This window comes from Danaus plexippus (genome assembly GCF_018135715.1).
Source record: "Danaus plexippus chromosome 18 unlocalized genomic scaffold, MEX_DaPlex mxdp_20, whole genome shotgun sequence".
NCBI lineage: Eukaryota > Metazoa > Arthropoda > Insecta > Lepidoptera > Nymphalidae > Danaus > Danaus plexippus.
In genome coordinates, this window is record NW_026869853.1 from 3,742,126 (window position 1) to 3,761,357 (window position 19,232).

General features: G+C 33.4%; 1 protein-coding gene across 2 annotated transcripts in view; it reads left to right on the plus strand.

The window, feature by feature from the left end:
• Positions 1 to 19,232, plus strand: part of LOC116772898 (dynein regulatory complex subunit 7) — an 83,059-nt gene that overhangs the window by 48,756 nt on the left and 15,071 nt on the right. Inside the window, exon 1 of one of the 2 annotated variants that reach the window (XM_032665204.2) lies at positions 6,891 to 6,969. The exons of the other annotated variant lie outside the window; for it this stretch is intronic. The gene's annotated coding sequence lies outside the window, so the exon portion shown is untranslated. Of the gene's footprint in view, positions 1 to 6,890; positions 6,970 to 19,232 lie in introns of those variants that run through there. 2 annotated transcript variants of the gene reach the window in all.

The following is a 19,232-nucleotide window of genomic DNA, read 5'->3' on the forward strand; positions in this document are numbered from 1 at the left end:
CTAACGACTCATGATAATAAAGACGTCGTAAATAAGAAACATTTTCTACGTGACTATCAAAACTCGAAGCGCAAACTGATATATTCTTCTTGCTTTCAGCGCTGATTCGTTTACGAGGTATAGTAAAACTGAAAGAGGTAGGAAGTAACTGGTATGGTTGGACGCTATTGGCATTTACGATTCCTAACCTAAATGTCAGTGTGTAAAAGTATTTAATTATTTTATTATAAGACGTTCTATTATATCTTCACGTTGTTGTATATAAAATGATGAAGATTTTATTAAAGAAATCGTCGTCAAGTCGTTTGCTTTACTAGGCGTTTAAAGATTTTCGTTAGTTAATGTTATGGGAGTCGTTTACATTTTGATATAAAAAATGATAAATAATTACGAATTTAACTCGTGTACGGTAGTGTATTTAAGTTGTGTGAATAAAAGATAAATGTAATATCACTTAAATTCATATAATTTAATTAAACAAACAACTAATAGCCACTGGCCCGGACAATGCCTCGGGACAATAAGTTTTTGTAACTGATTTCATAAACGAACTGCCTTGTATGTGATCTAACATAGAAATAAATCCATTCTCGTTCTCGTAATTGTTTAATCGTATATTAATTTTGACAATAGCAACAAATGAATATTTAATGTTATATAGTTTTATATTATTATATAACACATGAATAGCTTACAAATGTTAGGCCAGGATCACATTATTTAGCAGGGAATGTGTGCTCTAAGTTTTTGCTAGTTTAATATTTCACTAAACTAATATTACATTTAAATTATGAATTAGAATTGAAATGTAACTGTGGACAATATTGAATGACGGGAGTGAAATTTTTTTCGAGAAATCGACGTACTTTACCGTTCAAATACTGCACGGGTCGATTGAAATTTCAAAGAGTTTTTCTGTATCGCCGTGGGCGCTATGGGATTTCAATTAAAGCTCCAAGAGGTAGAGCCGTGTTCCCAGGCTCAGACTACACACATGCCAGACACAAAAATTCTCCTTACGAATTATATGTTATACATAAATTACTATAGGAAAGTTGTTTTCTTTCATAGTAAAAGTATTGACACGAAATATAGTACAGTGAAATGTAGATGCCAGTAAGGAGAATAAGATATAATATAAGAGGAAAATATTACATAATATTAAAGAAAAATTTACTTAATTTCGTATCAGCTGTATATAATGAAGAATTTATCGTTTTATTGAAATGATTATCGTTAGTTTAAAATAAATAGTGACTTAAAACTATTTCGTTTATATCACACGAAACCGCTGAAGTTAGGTTGTGTTGAGTGTGGATATTTCGTCTCCGGGGGGAGGTGGGTGGTGGGTTTGGGGGGTTAATCTTGTTCTTTTTTGCCTCTTTTACCTTTCTTTCCGATGCAAATTCCCCGTCACTGGCAACGCGGGCGTGCAAATGGAAATTGAGAATTCACTAATGTACGTATTCTGACCAGCTCGTTACTTCACTCGCTGTTCACAGGGAATTTTTTTGTAAATGTGGCCAAAATGAGAAGAAATTAAAAAAAAAAGACGGCTGGCAGCTGTGTGAATTCGTTTTTTTGTTTATCTTGTAATACTTTCCGTTCTTCTCCGGTGATGATGATCGTTATGGCCGGATGTCAAAGTATAAATAAAATGTTAGTACGTGCTAACCCGATACATGTTACTGTAGAATTTCATAGCTATTCATACGGTACTGTGAGATATAAACTGACCGATTATACATCTACACCTGCATGTATTCAATGCTCTTATATTTCAACATATACAGACATTCATGTAATGATTTGGAGAACTTGTTATCTTCTGTCAAATATACCTTATTTCAATTAAATTAAGCTTCAAAATCGTCATTGAATTTTCAACCACCTCGATTCATAAGGCTCTTGGATACCCTTTTCCTTCAAACACTTACATACTCCGTATCTGAAGTTTGGTTGAAAGTGGCAGACCTGGACTGCCATCCAATGAACGATCGATTTAATGGGAACCAACTAAAATCATGATAGAATTTTAAATAGATTTAAGTATTTGTTTGCTAACAACGTAAAAGTTAATGTTAGTACATAGGCTATATGAGAGAAACATCAAAGTAAACAAGAGTGAATGAGGAACTTTAACAAATTAATATTCCGCCTCCGGTACAGTGGCCTTTGACACAGACTATTTCGGGAATTATCCGATGCTCCTGAAGAGGCCGTTAATACAAAGAAGGCCTTATTGCATAGCCTAATGTGGAGATTTAATTAAAATGTTCTTTGTCCGCGCCGACTAGCCGTGAGCTCGGGAACTATGCTTTGGATCATACCATCGTCTCCGAAACACTACGTGGAACAGCATTCATTTCAGGTGAACTATTTAGAAAAGCTTTCAAGAATTTTATGAGTTACGGACTTTTATGAAGTTCGTTCCTTATTTATCAGTTTGTTTCAACATCTCCGCGAGAAAAATGAGAATAGAACATTAATAGCGACATTTAAATCTTTTTAGTTCTGATAGTTGTGTATTAAGGAATGAATGATATGATAAGCTAACAGAAACACTATCATTTAATACATCACGTAAAGGAACCCTTACCTTCATCATGATGAAGGGAAGTAATGAATTGATTCATTGGAACGTCTGCAAAGCATGGCGTATAAATAAATCTCACTTAATCATTGTATCTAAATCAGATGCGAGGAGTTTTCTATACGCTAAGACTCACATCGCACATCGTAAATCAATATCGACGGACCCGTATTAATTAGTGCGTTCGTTGCGCGGACCCTCGCGACCCCACTCTTCCACACCCTGTTACACCCTCTTACACCCTCTGACACCCGGTTTCCTGCGATGAGCGTTTTTAATTAGGATCCCGAACAGTTGACACCTTCCTAGCAAATAAAGGTTCTTCCATCGGGCTTCAATCTGCAAAGGAATTCTCCAAAGACGGAATTCGTATTGACTTAGCATATCTACGTAAGCAATGGCATCGTTACAAATGCCCCTGTTAAATGGTTATTCACTACTTGATACTATTTATTTAGTGTGAAAACAGGAAACTCATTCAGTGGAATATTAACAATCTCTTAAGGTTTTTTATCAATAAGGAAGTATGTGATTGTCCAACACATGCTTTTTAACAGCAACCACAAACTAAACATCACAATATTATCTTACATTATTCCGGCTTAAAATTTATTGTACATTAATAGTACATTAATATATGTTACTGTTTAAGAGTTTTTTTTATTTATTTGTCTTTCAATTCATGCCCGTTTTGATAATGTTTCTACTCACATATTTTAACATTTTCATATTAGGGCATTATGTTTTTTGGAAAGATATCTTAAGCTCCCAGGCCATATGCATCGAGATGAAGGTAGGATCGTTGGCCTCCATTATTTACGTTAGATAATCGAAACGGCATCTCCTATGTTGGTATTTTAAAAAAAATATACAATTATCCCAAGGTGTTTTATTTTAACAGGTTTATTGAAACATGATTGGACGAGAAATATATGGAAGTAATGGGTTATTTAGTATGGTAATACCATTATTCTTTGTGTTGTATCAGTTTTGAGTTCACTCGTTACTCAGTGGATTGGTTTACTCATATATAACAATGCAATCCAATGGTTTATTTATATCATTATGCGTTTTTAACTAGCATTTATAACTTGTAAAATACTTATATGGAATTTCTTCAGGTGAAATTATACAACTCAATTTTGATGGCGATATTTTAAACTGATTGAGATGTTTTATACACACGTTAAGTTTAGACGACAATTCATGGTTAAGTGTGCTATGTCATTCTAAATTCAAAATGGTGATATAGCCAAAATGGCGGACTATATAATTTTATGCACTCCAATCAAATGGAAGATAGTTTAAAACAGTTTTCCTTTTCTGACTTATTCATATAACTTTTAATAAGACGTTTGTTAAGTTGTAATAAAAATACTTAATCCTATATAAAAACCAAATAGAAAATAATAATGTATACATTGTTCGCAAATAACAACTTTAGATGGTAATCCCGGAGTTTCCCGGCAGTCGGATCAATCATGAACCAACGTCTGAGCTTCAGATCCCTTTGACAAAGGCCAGCTATTACGTTCCGAGGTTTTTGCGAGCGACAACGCTGCGTCATCAAGAAAAGATTATCGGGGGATGTTGTAAATCGGGAGTCCGGAAGGCGGGGCGTAGTCCCCGCGGGCGTCCTCGCGTCCGGTGGCGCGACAATTAGACGGGGGACGGCGGGGCGAAGCCCGAGGGTGAGGAGCGAATGTTCGAGCCTACATGTAATAGGACCGGTCTTAGAACGTATTAGACAATTAGATCTTATCGCAATTGTACGGATTATTTGAGAATACGAATGGTTCTGTCGGGTGCGATTGTGATTTTCGTCACGACTAACATTACAAACACGTAAAGTAAGGTTTCAATGTATTATTGTAAGTACTAAGATATTATTGATTGCGCTTGTCTGTACAAAGTTACAAAATATAGCATACAAAGATATAAAAACTTTTCTAAGATGTTATGTTAATGTTTATTAAAAAAAACTTCTAATACAAGTCAATCAGAGACGAAAAAGAACATCAATAAAAATTCACTGTTAAGCTGGCGAAAAGAAAAGGTCTAAAAACAGGGAAGCAAAAGTTTGGTAGCAATAAAAGTTGGGTCGAGGGAAATGGGTCAAAGTTGCCTTCATACAAATATAAGGAAGATAATAGGGCTGTCTACGACACCGTCTACAGCTCGGTAGACTCATAATAATGTCTGTACTTTATATTATTATATTTTAACTAATACAATGTTTTTTTTTACAAGTTAATAACTAGAAGTTAAGTACCAAAAGCGATCTTCCAAATTCAATCAATAAATTGTATGTGGCCTAATTGGATCACGACTTTGATGTGGCGGATACATACGTCTACAGATACAGATGTAAAACTATGGTATATGACACCACAAACGCCAATTTGGCCCTAAAGCGTATGAATATAGAGTCGTTTTAGCGTAAACTAATTAACGGTGTTTGTAGCTATTAGGTTGTGGTATTGTACACGTGCTATCTGCGTAGGTAAATCTGAATACAAATGAAGACATTAGGAACCGCGCTAGGTCATTACTGCCCACGGCTAGATGCTGGATGCGGCTGTGGGCGGACTGACCCTTGACCTTTATAGGACATCTATTTATATGAGGAGTTACACATCACTTTGACTTCTTGCAATGAAATTTACTTTGCTTTGTGATGTTATCAATTCAAGTGTTTATAACTAAAACAATAAAATTGAAACCACAGAATTAAAATGTGGCAATTTTGTGTCCCAATTCCGCCCTCCATATACTCGGAGACGAGAGTATATTGTATGAAAAAACAGGATATACACCGTATGTAGTTTTAAGGCGTCACTCGTGGTTAGGGTCCTGTTTTTTCAATTGCATGTTTCGTAATGATGATATTACGTAACATCAAATATTTTGCAATTATTTTTAATGTTATTAGTTCGTAACATAAGATTGGACGATTCCAGTTTGTTAGTTTCGTAAGTAGTTAAAGATATCGATGAACGAATTTGCGTTAAATAGATTCGTCCTACGATATAATTTCCCTTGAGACGTTATAACAACCGTGTTCCCGTTGTTTAAGCTTTGTCTCAATATAAATTATGAACTGCGATATGTTCACATCGAGGAGATCTCGTTAAAACAACAGATAATGCATTGAAAGAAATAGATTTTGTTTATATACTGTACAAGTAAGTGTTTTAAAACAATTAATAGTTTATGTGTAATTTAAAGAAGCTTTTTCTAGTAAATTTGTTCCCTTTGCCAAATTAAAGGCTCGAAGATGAAGTCTTCGTGTCATTGAAATCCTATAAATGAACAATAGGTCACACTTACATTGTTATAACTTATGCCTGCATAAATCTTATCTTAACGAAACAAAATATTATTAATATATGTTTATAATTTAGTCTTAAAAATCTATCATAGTTAGTTTTTTTGAAGGTAATGATTGTCAGTCTATAAAACGAGTTGAAGTCACGTTCATTTCTTCAAAAGCGCCATGTTTCAGATACTTCATACAACTCAATGTTGTGTACTTTGTTCTTAAGTCATCTTCCAATCATATAACATAAAACAAAACCATATGTTTCACGCTGCTTAAGTCCTGATTTGTTAATTTCTATTAATTTTATAAAGCCAAGCTGTAGTCCGACAAGCTATCATCAGCTTTAAGTAGTATCGTTTGTGTTTAATGGCGAATTTAAATAAAAGTTTTGCGATTTCTTTTCCTCCATTTTTCAGCCAACATTTTCCAAATGATGGCGTTTGTTGGTTGGTTCTCAAAAAACTTATTTCTGCTGTTCTGTTAATTTCAACCGCTTGATAATAAACACAAATTAATTTATAGTTTACTGCTTCTTTAGAAAATACCAACTAATCTAGGATTCTAGCTAGCTAGGCCTCTGTACTCTGTATACTGTAGAGGTAGGGGCGTAAAATTAATTTCATAGCCACAATATCTAAAGAGGTCCAGCGCATACAATGAACACTGGCTCTATCCCTCAGCGGAGCGTCATTATTATTTAATCTGTGGCCATTTAAGCGCGACGGACATCACCGAAGCGTAAGGCTAGGTAACTTGGCTGATATCTGACAGGTCTATTTACTAGACACACATACACTACAGCCATGGGAAACCGTAACTATATAATTTACCAACTTCAAGTTTAATTAATTTTTTTTATTACATGATTTAATCAAATACGAGTGATGTGCTTTAATGATATTCACATATTGGCGTCGATAACTTTAACAGACGTCACAAACTATAGTCGCTAAGATAAATTCCATCGTCGTTGACAGTTCGCGAACAGTTAAAGACGCGGACAGCTGTGTTTTAGTGCGGGAATTATGGTCACTGCTCTATTTTATGATGTCTAGTAAGTTTTTATTTTACTTTATAACAGTGTCGCTACGATGCAGATGTCTAGCGACGGTCTCCCTTAAATTATATCGGTTTATAATAGGCAACAAGCATTTCACATGCAATTATATTACAAGGTTATAAAGCTAAGCGATTTTATCATTATAATTTAAAGAAGAAATCCGTATAAACTTAAAGCACATCAATAATAAAACTAACGTTAACGTTATATATATATAAACGGTACATCACTAGTACAACCAAAAATACAGTAGAAATGTATAAATCTAATTAAGTTCAAAGATTATTGATGATATAATACAACACTATTAGTGTTGGCCCCACGAATTTGCATGTCGATATATTTTGTAACAATGAGCCAGGATAACAACGGTCGCTGCGTTCTCGAAACGTCACCCCCTTATTATTAGGGCTGAAAGCTCATTTCCAATAGATTATATTTGATTTAATGTGTATGTGTGTGTGTGTTCGTAAATAGTTTAAACTATTCTCAAATGTATGTATCAATTTCGACCCATTGTGACTAGAAGTAACTAGAACAATAATGAACGATATTCGATAATATATAATATATTTTTTTATTATATTTTCAGTTTATTAAAAACCATTATATTTATTGTATGATGAAATGTTATTTATCATTAAAAAATTACATACACAACAGCATATAACAATAATATCATTAATATTTTAGAGTACTATGTTTTGTTTTATTTAGAGATAGTTGTATAATAAAATAAAACTAAAAGTAATCTTATATATATATATATATATATATATATATATATATCGTTATTTACATCGTGTGTACATTACATTGGCGTGAATTATACGGGATCAATCGTTGAATGCATGTCGGATGCCTGGACCTATAGCGTCACTTGTAGAAAATGGAGGAAGGTATACATAGGTTATACGTCTTCAACTTGATAAGGCAAAGGACTATGTATATACAGAATTATTTTATGAATGATTTATAGAAGAGTATAATTAAGTTGTGATTTTATTTTATCATCAGTTAATTATTATTGTAGTTGGTGCTGTTTTATGTACGGATTCTTGGTTTTCCGTTCGTGTACAAGTATAAAAGATCCGTCGACCTGTGATACGTTTTATAAGTTTAAAAATTATTAAACCTCTACAATTCTATACGAATATTTAAAAAATATTTTTTTAATATAACTTTGACGTCTATATTTCGGGTTCAGCTCATTTGCAGAAACTATACTTATAGGCAATGCAGGAAACTTAGATATTAATTTCCTAATTAATAATTTCTAAAAAAAAAGCTTGAAACTATCGTGATTAACACCGATAAAGCCCAGAAGAAAAGGATAATTTAGGTTGTCCTCCGAAGAAAGAATAGCCAATAGGACACAAAATTATCGGATATGTTTTGACATTGGCAGATTCGTTGTGTACATTTGTATCCTTGACTCTGAAATTTAAAAAAAAATCAGTTGTCATTTGACACATGTCAATTTTTGTCCTTGACATTGAAATTACTTTTATGACTTGGTTTTATAAGACGACTGCAATCATTTGACTTCCAAATCGTATTGTTTATGCAATAAGCAATATCACTCGCTAGTCCAATACACGTTTATATTCATACCACCAGTGTTCCTAAATCGCATTAATGACTTTTGAGTTCCCGCCAAGCACGCCACGGCCGGAGTTCCACGCGGCCATTATCAATATTCAAGTATAATTGATGACCATCAAACGCATTTACATTCAAACATACATTCGGAGACTTGAGTTGACATAGTAAATTATATTAATTACAATAGAGAAAGTTCATATATTATATATTTTTTTAATCTGCCTTATTCAGCTGAATAAAGTTCGACCTTTGACTGTACGTCAAGATGACAATCCTTTTCTACTGTTCACGAGTAAAGTTAGGTGACCTCTTAAAATTCTGCGCTATGAAATAGAACAATATAAAATAATATACAAATATATATATATATAGATTACAGTGAGCTGCATTAGTTATAACATATATATTATAAATAAAGGAAATACATATAGTTGAATATTAATCCTTAACAAAATTTTTACTCTTAATCAAAGAAATACCATTAATATAATAATATTTTTTATTATAATACAATATTTAAATAACCCGGTAAAACTTTAGAATAACACAAACGGGTTATCAAAGAAAAAAAATGTAATGATAGCATCCATAGACTGTTGAGTTTAGCTTGTTTTTTTTATGAACGGGGTCTAATTCTCTGCTGCGGACGTTGTTAATGCCATTCGTACTAGTTACGATATAGCCTTTTTTATTTGTGTTACGCTAATAAATGTGTGGTACGGGAATATTGAGGCAGGTTTTAATATTTACTAGTAATATTAGTATTTAATATTATTAATTGGCTGTAGTAAACTTTAAATGTATTATCTTTATTACCACTCGATATACTGACGCTGCTCATTAATTGACATATAATTATTTTTATCACGTTTCTTGAATATATTTTTGATGAGTTACATTTATTTTTTTATAATGTAATTCATTTAAAATGTATTTATATTCTAATGATCAGATTAATTTTATTCAGGATCCAAGTGACTTTCATAAAATATAAAGTCGGTGTGAGATGTTCTGACCCTATCAACATCCGCATCGGGATATTAAATGTTGAACGTGGGGTGGATTTTATTATGCTTCTAGGAACTATTCTGTGATTCTGGAACGCGGAACTTTATAAAGAAACCCTGGAAGTATCAGTCGTAAAGCCTCTAAAGAGGTTTCACGAGAAATATATATATATATATAGTAATATATATATATATTATTCGAATACGTCTAAGGTATTATTTGAAAGTATGTAAAATTTTATAAAAATACATAGAAATTATTAATAATTACGTTAGATATTATTGACATATAAGTTATTACAATTGATATATACATATATTGTACTTTGAACCTTGACAATTTCGGGGTTTAGTTAATGGGGGCTAATCTTTTGATCTTGCCGGCTTACCTAGTACTGATTGTTGATACTTGTTACCCTAACAGATTAGCACGGAGATAAACTAACGTTGTTTAACAAATTAATTACCATCTTCAAGTACATTATTTTTATTTTGATAATATTTTAAAACTCTTTTTAGTTTTATGGCTTCAGCGCCATCTATTAGGAAAGGTTAGTACTTACAAGGGAATTTCAGTCTGTATGCAGGTAATTTGTAAAAGTTTTGCTACATAAGTTCTTAAAGCAATCTTCGGCTATGGTTAACGTATTTGATGATGCATAAATGTCTTCATTAAGTTGATGAATACCCAAGGTTATAAAAATAAAACTACCTTTCATGGGCATTGACACATAGGTTTTACTTTCGGATTATTTCTTAGAATATCAAATAGATTTCTCTTTAGTCGCAAGGAAACTTCAAAGGAAATGTTTGAAAAGATAATACTATCATATGTGGTGACAGTGAATAAAGCATATAGTTATTAAAAAAAATTGTTTTTAAACGAATACATTTAATATATTAAAACACTATCCTATATATATATATATTTATTTTGTCCCGTTACTATGAAATCATGTGAGTTCCTCATCATATTATTCATCGACATACATTTTAAATTTAAATCCCGAGACTAGATCCAAAACATTTTATAAACAAAATCCTTGTTAAGATTCTAAACAATGTGCATAATCACGGAAGAGACACGTGATAAAATAGAATTTCCATTATCACGTGTAAGATTATACTTTATTTTTTTTATTGAAGTCTAATTCTACATATTGAACTTAAGGCTTTAACCGCAGAATATACCTTGGCATAGGCGTTGGACAGCGAGGGTGTGTGGGGGTTAGCTATTAGCCTGAAAACAAGCGACTTCTTACTTTATAAAGTTTCGAATAGAGTCCATATTGTAATGCATGCATTACCAAGTGGGAAGGAATCGTGCATAATTTACGTGCGTCCGATAGACGGCAATTGTTATTGCGCCATCGGTATTGAATTCGGCGAGGAGCTGCCTTCGGAAGATAATGCCGGCTCCAATAAAGGCGCCAAGTGGATTCAATTACGTACAGAATCATTACCATGAGAGATGATGAATATTGTCTTTATGAAACGCTTGAAAAATTATATATTTTTAGGCAACTATCATGGACTTTCTAATATGCCTCAAGTAAACACAAATCGTGTATACATGTTCAACTATCCTAAACTTTTTATAGTACGGAGATGATCTTTAGTGATTTCTTCTTTATTAAATTACGGAGTTAGTGACGAATTTATCAGAATCTATACAGTAGTGTTTAACTAAGTGACGATAAAACAGCTTTACAAGTAATCTATAAAGATGACTTTTACATCTTCAAGTCCGTTAAAGTTATTCGACATTTTTAGGTTGTGTTAGAAAAGTTTTCTCTCTATAAGGTACCGTTTTCGATGCATTTGTAATCGATCAATCATAGTAGTTGTGTCAGTGGGGGCAAGGATCCATTGTGTTTGCGATTCGCGGGTCCTAGCTCCTAAGCGACATTAACGAAGGTTCCGACCGACCGCTGTTACTGGACCCTTGTAGTTTTGATTCGTCTGCCAAAGCCACAGTCTATATTAATCGGTTTGCTGTTAATTTTATTAGGCATTCCAATTAATTCAATTCATTTTATATATATTATATTTCCATTTAAAAGATTTTCAACTGATCATAGATTCGGACATTCATAATGAAAATATTTTTTTAATAACGCATATAATAGTATATTAGCTGTACTGAATACTGAATAGTGTGATCCTTGAATATTTATATGAGTTAGAATTTATTGTGTTTACTATGTTATTTAGTCTGGACGTCGGTTGCTAAGCGAGCGATCTAAAACGACCCTTCAAGGATTCTCTCGTGAGCAAAGCGCGTAATTCACGCGCGAGTGGAGTCCCGCCTTCGCCCCCGTACTATCTAACAAGGACTATAATCCGGTACCACGCTACAGGGACACGGACTATATAAATTATAGATGGACTAAAACTACCCGTCACAGTATGCGACTTACTCTGATTCTAAGATTCCTATTGTCTAAAAACATCAGGAGTAGTTCATTATCCAACAAACAGACGATAAAGCGTTTGATAAAAATGAAAATTGAAGTGATTTTTGTGTTACGTTTTCGCATATTTAAATTAAATTTATTTTGCCTGATAATACATGTACCATTCGAGGGCCAGCGTGTTTCAATAGTAGTCTGAGACCGATGGCGCGTGCGTGTCATACCCGGAGGCTGGCTTCAATACGTCACGCAGAACGTAATCACTTATACACGCTTAGTATGTAATTATCATTTACAATTTGATTTAATAATTACATGCCGGTTATATAATTAAAATGATTAATGTCAATTGAATCTTAAATTCTTGGATTTTTTAATACGTAGAAGTTTTCTGAACACGTATGTATTTGGATGATAATAGGAATATTGCTTTATTGGAGATTGTTTGCTATTAATTCAATCACAAAATCTTGAACTCGGTTATATGAGACTAACTTCATACGGTCAAAATATTATATAAATACGAGCAGGTACGTGTTGTTAGAAAATAATAAGTTTCCTTGTAAACGACGTCTGGATAAGCAACTAGTATGTTTTGATTAGTAGCTACGTTTGTAAGATATTATTAAATGTATCAAAAAATATAGATACTTTTTTATTGCGATGGTTATTACCAAATGTATTAGATTAAGATTTTCTCTAACACAATTAAATTATAATAGATTTTTTTCCTACTTTACGTTGTACCCGAAGTTCCGATTAGTTTTCAAGCACAATGACCACGGGAGCGCGAGATGAGAGTCTGAACAAAAAACGCTAGTCAATTCCCAAGTACAGGTTCATTATCAAATGTTGCCAATTAGAAATTACTTCATATATCCGGTATACAATAGAATACTAGATTGGTGTCACGTGGTGAGTTAATACAAACGAGTGATGTGCCCAGAATGACGTCACACAACCATCATTTGATCTGAGACGAACTAACTTAATTACACTTCCGATTTAACAGAATTGGGTTTCGTGGATTGGCTTCGATTGAGCCCGGAGGCTGTAAGGACCTTAATATTACATGTAGATTCCATATAGACATAATATAAACGTGTTTAAATTGAGACTCCTTTACAATATTATATTTATATTCATAAATCTAAATGCTTGTTTAAATTGAGCCTCTGTTGTCAAACAACCTAGCCTACGCTGATATCTTAAATGATTTCCGTTAACATTTTCTTATGTACATTCTCAACATGTATGTATCCGATGTATTTGACTCAGCCTTTGAGCTGAAGTCAGGTGACACATCGCAGCCTGTCCAAATCTACCCCCTCGCTTTCAACCCTTAGGGCTGGTGTACATTGAATATGAACTGAATGTATGTGGCGATTTTTTAACATATTAAAGCAGTTTTTTTATGTTACATCAAAGTCTTGTCTTTCTTGTATCTATTGAAATACTAGCTATGTCCGCGACTTCACACGTCTGGAGTTGTGAATAATTAATGTCTCACATAACTTTTTCCATTATAAATGTATTGAAAACAAACCAAATAAAAATCTCAATGGGTTTTGGTTAAGAGTTTCTGAGATATGCTTTTAAAAACGCACAGACGAATAGACAAGACTTAGAATGAACAAAGTTTTAAGTTGTATAAGCTCTAAAGGTACACTAATGATAGTTTCCATTCATAATATCATTCATCTCACACGTGAAGACGGCCATCGTTATTTACATTAAAAAATTTAAAATTTTAAGTAAGCCCTTTTGATTTCTTCGTACCCTTTCTCTTAGCGGAGTCCGTGTCATAGCAAATAGTCTCGATAGTCATCTTGTATATATTTTCAAAGTAACAAAAAGTTAAGCGACATTATCCAGTATGAACACAGCCTACCACAGATGTGGGGTTTCGGACGGCCGCGGTATTCCATTTAAAGACGTCGGTATAATTTAGCGCTGACGAGGCGAGGGCAAATTGACGCGCCCTCGGGTTCGCGGGATCGATCGTGGGTCCCGTACAGTAAACAACAACTGTACGTGCCAGAATTATAAAAAAAAAAAATGTACTAAGCTAGCTAGATTACGATAATCTCTCAATACTAACCCCTCAGACTTTATGTACAGGTGACGTTGACAATGATTTTGTTCTTTGTATCATTTAAAAAATATATATTTGCATATAGTGTTACTTGTATCGATAATGGCACTTTAAAATCTCGACCACAACCTATTAATCGAATACGAGATTTTTTTTTAACGTTTTATAATAAATTTACTAAAACTGTATTTAAAGGGCGAATAATATATCTAATACATGACATTTAAAGTAATGTTTAATGTATAACATAGTTAAAACACTGAAGGGTCCTAAAATATAAATATATAAATACATTGGACGTAAAAAGCACTCATGATATCAATTTCAAAGTTACAGAGTTCGGAGATTGTCAAGGTCGGGAAGTTTAACGAGGTTTTACGAATCGATTATGGAAAACAATATGGCTCCATTACATAATATAATCTACCTTGTTATATTAATAGTTATATAAACTTATTATATTTAAATAAAAATAATATATGTGTAGGATTTAATAATTAGATATCAATTAACTAGATTGTATTGGTGGTGTTCTGGTTGACGAAGGATCAGTTTGATGCCTGCGTAACCCTAAAACGTCACTTCTGCTGAGCCCTCGTCAGATCGTTGGAGGTCCTCGTGTCCACTCAACCTACCTGTGCCTTTCGTCTTTGGTGAATTTGATATCCATCATGGACGTTGGACGGTTTGAAATTATACGAATTATAGGAATTAAATCTACGATTACAAATATTTTCAAACGTTTTCTTGTCATAGTGTAATAAAACAAGTGAAAATGTCGGTAATATCGTATTCCAAGTCCAAATCACCGGAATGGTCATGTGTTACCGTTTTCTTCTCTATTTTCGTTAAAGGACATTGGGAACGCGAGGGTATTTTTAATTTTTTTTCCGTCGCCCAGCTCGCAATGTCGTTAGCGGAACGTTTCTCTCTTCTCTTGAAAATCTTTGGACGTTATTTCTGGGGGAAATTTTACGTAAAATGTTCGTCTGTATAGCCAGCATCTCTAACAGGATGACTGCAATAGTTACTATGCGAATATGTATCTGAATATATAATAAAAAAATCTTTTTTGTCCCGCGGAATTATTTAAAATGAATATATTTATTATTTCCCTTTGTATTTATTTGTAAAAAAAGGCTTCACATGAAAAGAATGCTGCGAAATAGTGTCTGAAACACTTTCATTGACAAAAAAAAAAAATGTTTTTTCACACAGCGTGTTGGCAACGAAATATTTTTCGAATGTTTTCCGAGGTTGACAATGAATGCTGTTTTTTTTCAGCTGTATGCTGCACATCTTTTAATTAGACCTGGTCTTTGTCCGTTATGTAATTACATGATACATAGTCCTAGGTTCTACGGTATCTTACTCGCGGCACGTGGCCATCCTTTTTTACATCGCCTCGGGCGAGAGACCGCGTGCTCCAAAGATTAACGATCAGTTTGCAGACGTGGTATTATTAAACTTATATATTATTATATACTATTTTTGTCATATTATATTTTATTAATGTTATCGTTTCTTTTAATTGTTTCTTTTTGTGTGATATATTTTACTAACTTATTATTCTATCGTAAGACATTACCGCAAAGGTCTCATTAATAATCTCTATATAAAACTGGGAAATAATTTAAAATTGGTAACGAATATCTAATAAAGCTAGGCAGTAGCTAGGTGGTAGCTAGCTACCTAGCTACCTAGTTTTTCCAATAAAAACACATTAGCTATCTGCACATACGTTTATTGATCTTTGACTTATCGGGCGGCGGGTGTTCGAGTGGGTTGCTTTTGGGTGGCGGGGGTTCACTGGGGTTGGTGGGGGTTGGTGGTGGTGTTTTAATTAGAGCGCGGACTTCGCGGCCGGACCCTCGACGTCCCGAACTCCTAGACTATATAACCGCGTAGGCTGAACACGCCTAGAGCTTTTGTTAAGACAAAAGCAAGCCAAGCTTTGTGAACTCGGTTGACCGGCCTTTTAATACACCATTTTTAATGAAAATATGTCCTATACTTTGAGAGAGGTCATTATAACGTTTGACCTTAAATTTTTGTACGTAATCTTGGATGACATTTGTTTTTTACTTCAGGATTTTGATTTTTTTTTTTCTTGTTTTGACAGAAATTTTTTTTTTTTTGATGTGTGACAAAAATCGTAATTGTGGATTTTCTTTAAACAGATTGTTTTGAATAATTAAATGATGTAATTAGGTATTTATTACCAAACCATGTCATATTAATCCTAACAAATAATTCAGGATAACTTCAACTTTTCATTTTTATACGATGTTTGGAGCTGAATAAAGTTTGTTTAATCATACTTAATTTTTAGATTTTTTAACGATATGCGTATATATTGTAAACGTAAAAACTTACAAAGAAAACGTCAATGATAATAGATAATACATAAATTATTCCAAATTCGGTGTAATCTGTATAACAACAGCTGTTTGAGTCTCCATCCACAGCAAGTACTCAAGTTCTTAGAATAACAAAATAGGTGCAGCTAATCGATTCGAGCGGGTTTAACATTGTTATTAATGAGAGAGTTTGTTAACGATTGTTACTTTCACACGAAAAGCGATCAACGGATTGTCTTAAAACTAAACAAGTCAATATAGCAATGATATTTATATATTTATTGATTTATTTAAACAGATCACAACATTAGACCGCGATCTAAATGAATATAAGATGATTTTAGTACATGTTAAATACAGTATACACTTACAAACAAGCTTATATGTTTGTGGAGATGAATATAGTAATAAAAACGGAGAGCAAACAGCAGCAGAAAATGTATGTTTAAAATGTTTAATCTGTAATGATTTATGATAAGTTTTTTTTTAATCGATTATGTACATTTAAAGTAAACATACCCATTACCTGCATGGTTATACACAACGGTTTCTTCCGACCCTCCTGACGGTCTCTTTAAAGATTCACAATTGCCGCGGGCCTGACGGGGGCCTTGCGGACCCCTTTGAAGATTCGCCTTCATTAGTACGGGTCTGTGCTGACCCCGCGGGGACGGAGCTCGTAATTGCCAGCTATGCTTCTGTTGCTTCTAATTCACAGCTCGCTAGACTTTGATTACCGAGTTATGTAATTGGCGAACATGTGGGTTTTTTTAGTACGTAATAAGAACGTTATGTTACATAAAATAATATGACTCCAGTGATATTTATAATTTCATTGTTTTAAATCTAGATCCAAAGAGTAATCAAAAGTTATGACAATAACACACTGTCTTTGTTTACCGTTTTTCTGAGCTCGTCTATCTTATTAACTTTTATTCACTTTGAAATAAAACTTAGAACTGACCCTGCTATAGCGATTCATCATCACATTGCAGTTTTCAATATATATTTTTTTTCCACTCAGATGTTCCTTAGAAAATCAGAGAACTCATCTATTAAAAGCAAACAGTAACTATCACATAATAACATCGGCATTTCCATCTTAAAACCAACGCAGGAGTGGCACTATTGAGTATTGCAATAACTATAACTAAGTAAAAGATTGTCAGGTTTCATCCCAGAATCTCCCTGATACGTTTGCGTCTTAGCAGCTTTAAATTGACCCATCTTTCCTGATGATTCTACGCCAGATGTCCCTTACATGTCTTAATATATGCTATAGCCTCTTCCACTGAACTTGGAGACTTAAATTTATTCCGCATCGGAGAGAAGACTTATTCCTACTCATTGACTATTATTTGATCTACAGTTCATAATCCAAAACCCGAGTTTCTGCCCGTCTGTCTTCACATAAAAATTCAAAAAAATTATTTCGGGCTTGCTTGAAACTTTTCAAGATTCACCCTTTAAGTATAGACCTTGCATTTTTGATACCAATGCTAATGATAGTTTTCACGTATTGGGTGAGTCACCAGCGAGGAACGCAGATAGCTGTAATACTTACTGTTCATCAACAGTAGATGTACTATCTTCTTTAAACTTATTCACCAATCATTAAATTAGGTTTCCTGAGAAATTTATATAGATCTCTCCGAAAATGATTTTATTTTTTATGGTCTATTTCTAAGCAACATACAAGTTTCTTCTACATTTATTTGGTTTTCACGTATCTTTACTATATACAAGTTTTACCATATACAAGTATTATACAAATTTTTGAAATATCCCGATGTCCTTGTTATCATTATTAAAACGTGGAAATCCTACTTTAATATAAAGTTTCTTTGGAAAATATTTACTATTCCTTAACAGACCCTGGGTATATATATATTGCGCAATCACTAAATATATTATTTTCAATATTCGAATATACGTAGCCTTTAAGACCACCTTTTGGTTACTTAGTTTTTTTTTGTGTACTAAATATTGTTTTAAAAATATAAACTTTTCTTGAATGTTAACATCCGGTTTGCCCGTGATCACGGTTGCTGAAAAGTAACCGAAACGGCGGGTATGTAGTTAAAAATAATAAAATACGCGTAGTAATCCGAAAATATTATTTTCATTTAAATGAATACTCCGAAAGTCTTAGATCTCATTTTCTCGAATCAGGTTGTGGGAGGGATTTTTATTCAATTGAGAATCTTTTTTCCTAAATACAGCCACATACCGTCTCATGCGGTTAAAGTTTAGGCCAACTAGATGCTAGATGGATTCCTATTTGATTGACATTCGCCGTCGCTCGGAAGCCCAAATTTCACTCTGGATACTCGCTTAACATACCTATGCATTGAAATGCTGAACAATCATAACACGTCTCTTACAGCAGAATCACTCGTAACACAATCTCGTGACCTAAATACATTCACTCACGTTTTGTACTATTAGATTATTTGGTCTGAACACAAATTTGTGAATTTAATTCACCTGTGTGCACCCTTAACTGTAAGAACGATTTGACTTGATCACTCTGTATATTAATTTAATTTTTTTTCTTATTATATATAATTTAACCCAACGTTTTAATCACAAGCCGCTACCAGCGTCGCGAGAAGAAAGTGTCATTAAATAACTCATAAGGCATCAAAACATTTTAAAATTGTCCTCCTCTTACCTGAAACATGTGAATTGTTGAACAACAGCCCTATATTTGTAATAGTATTGTTTTCCGTACAAATCTGGAATCCTTTGTTCGTGTATAAATCAATATACTGGC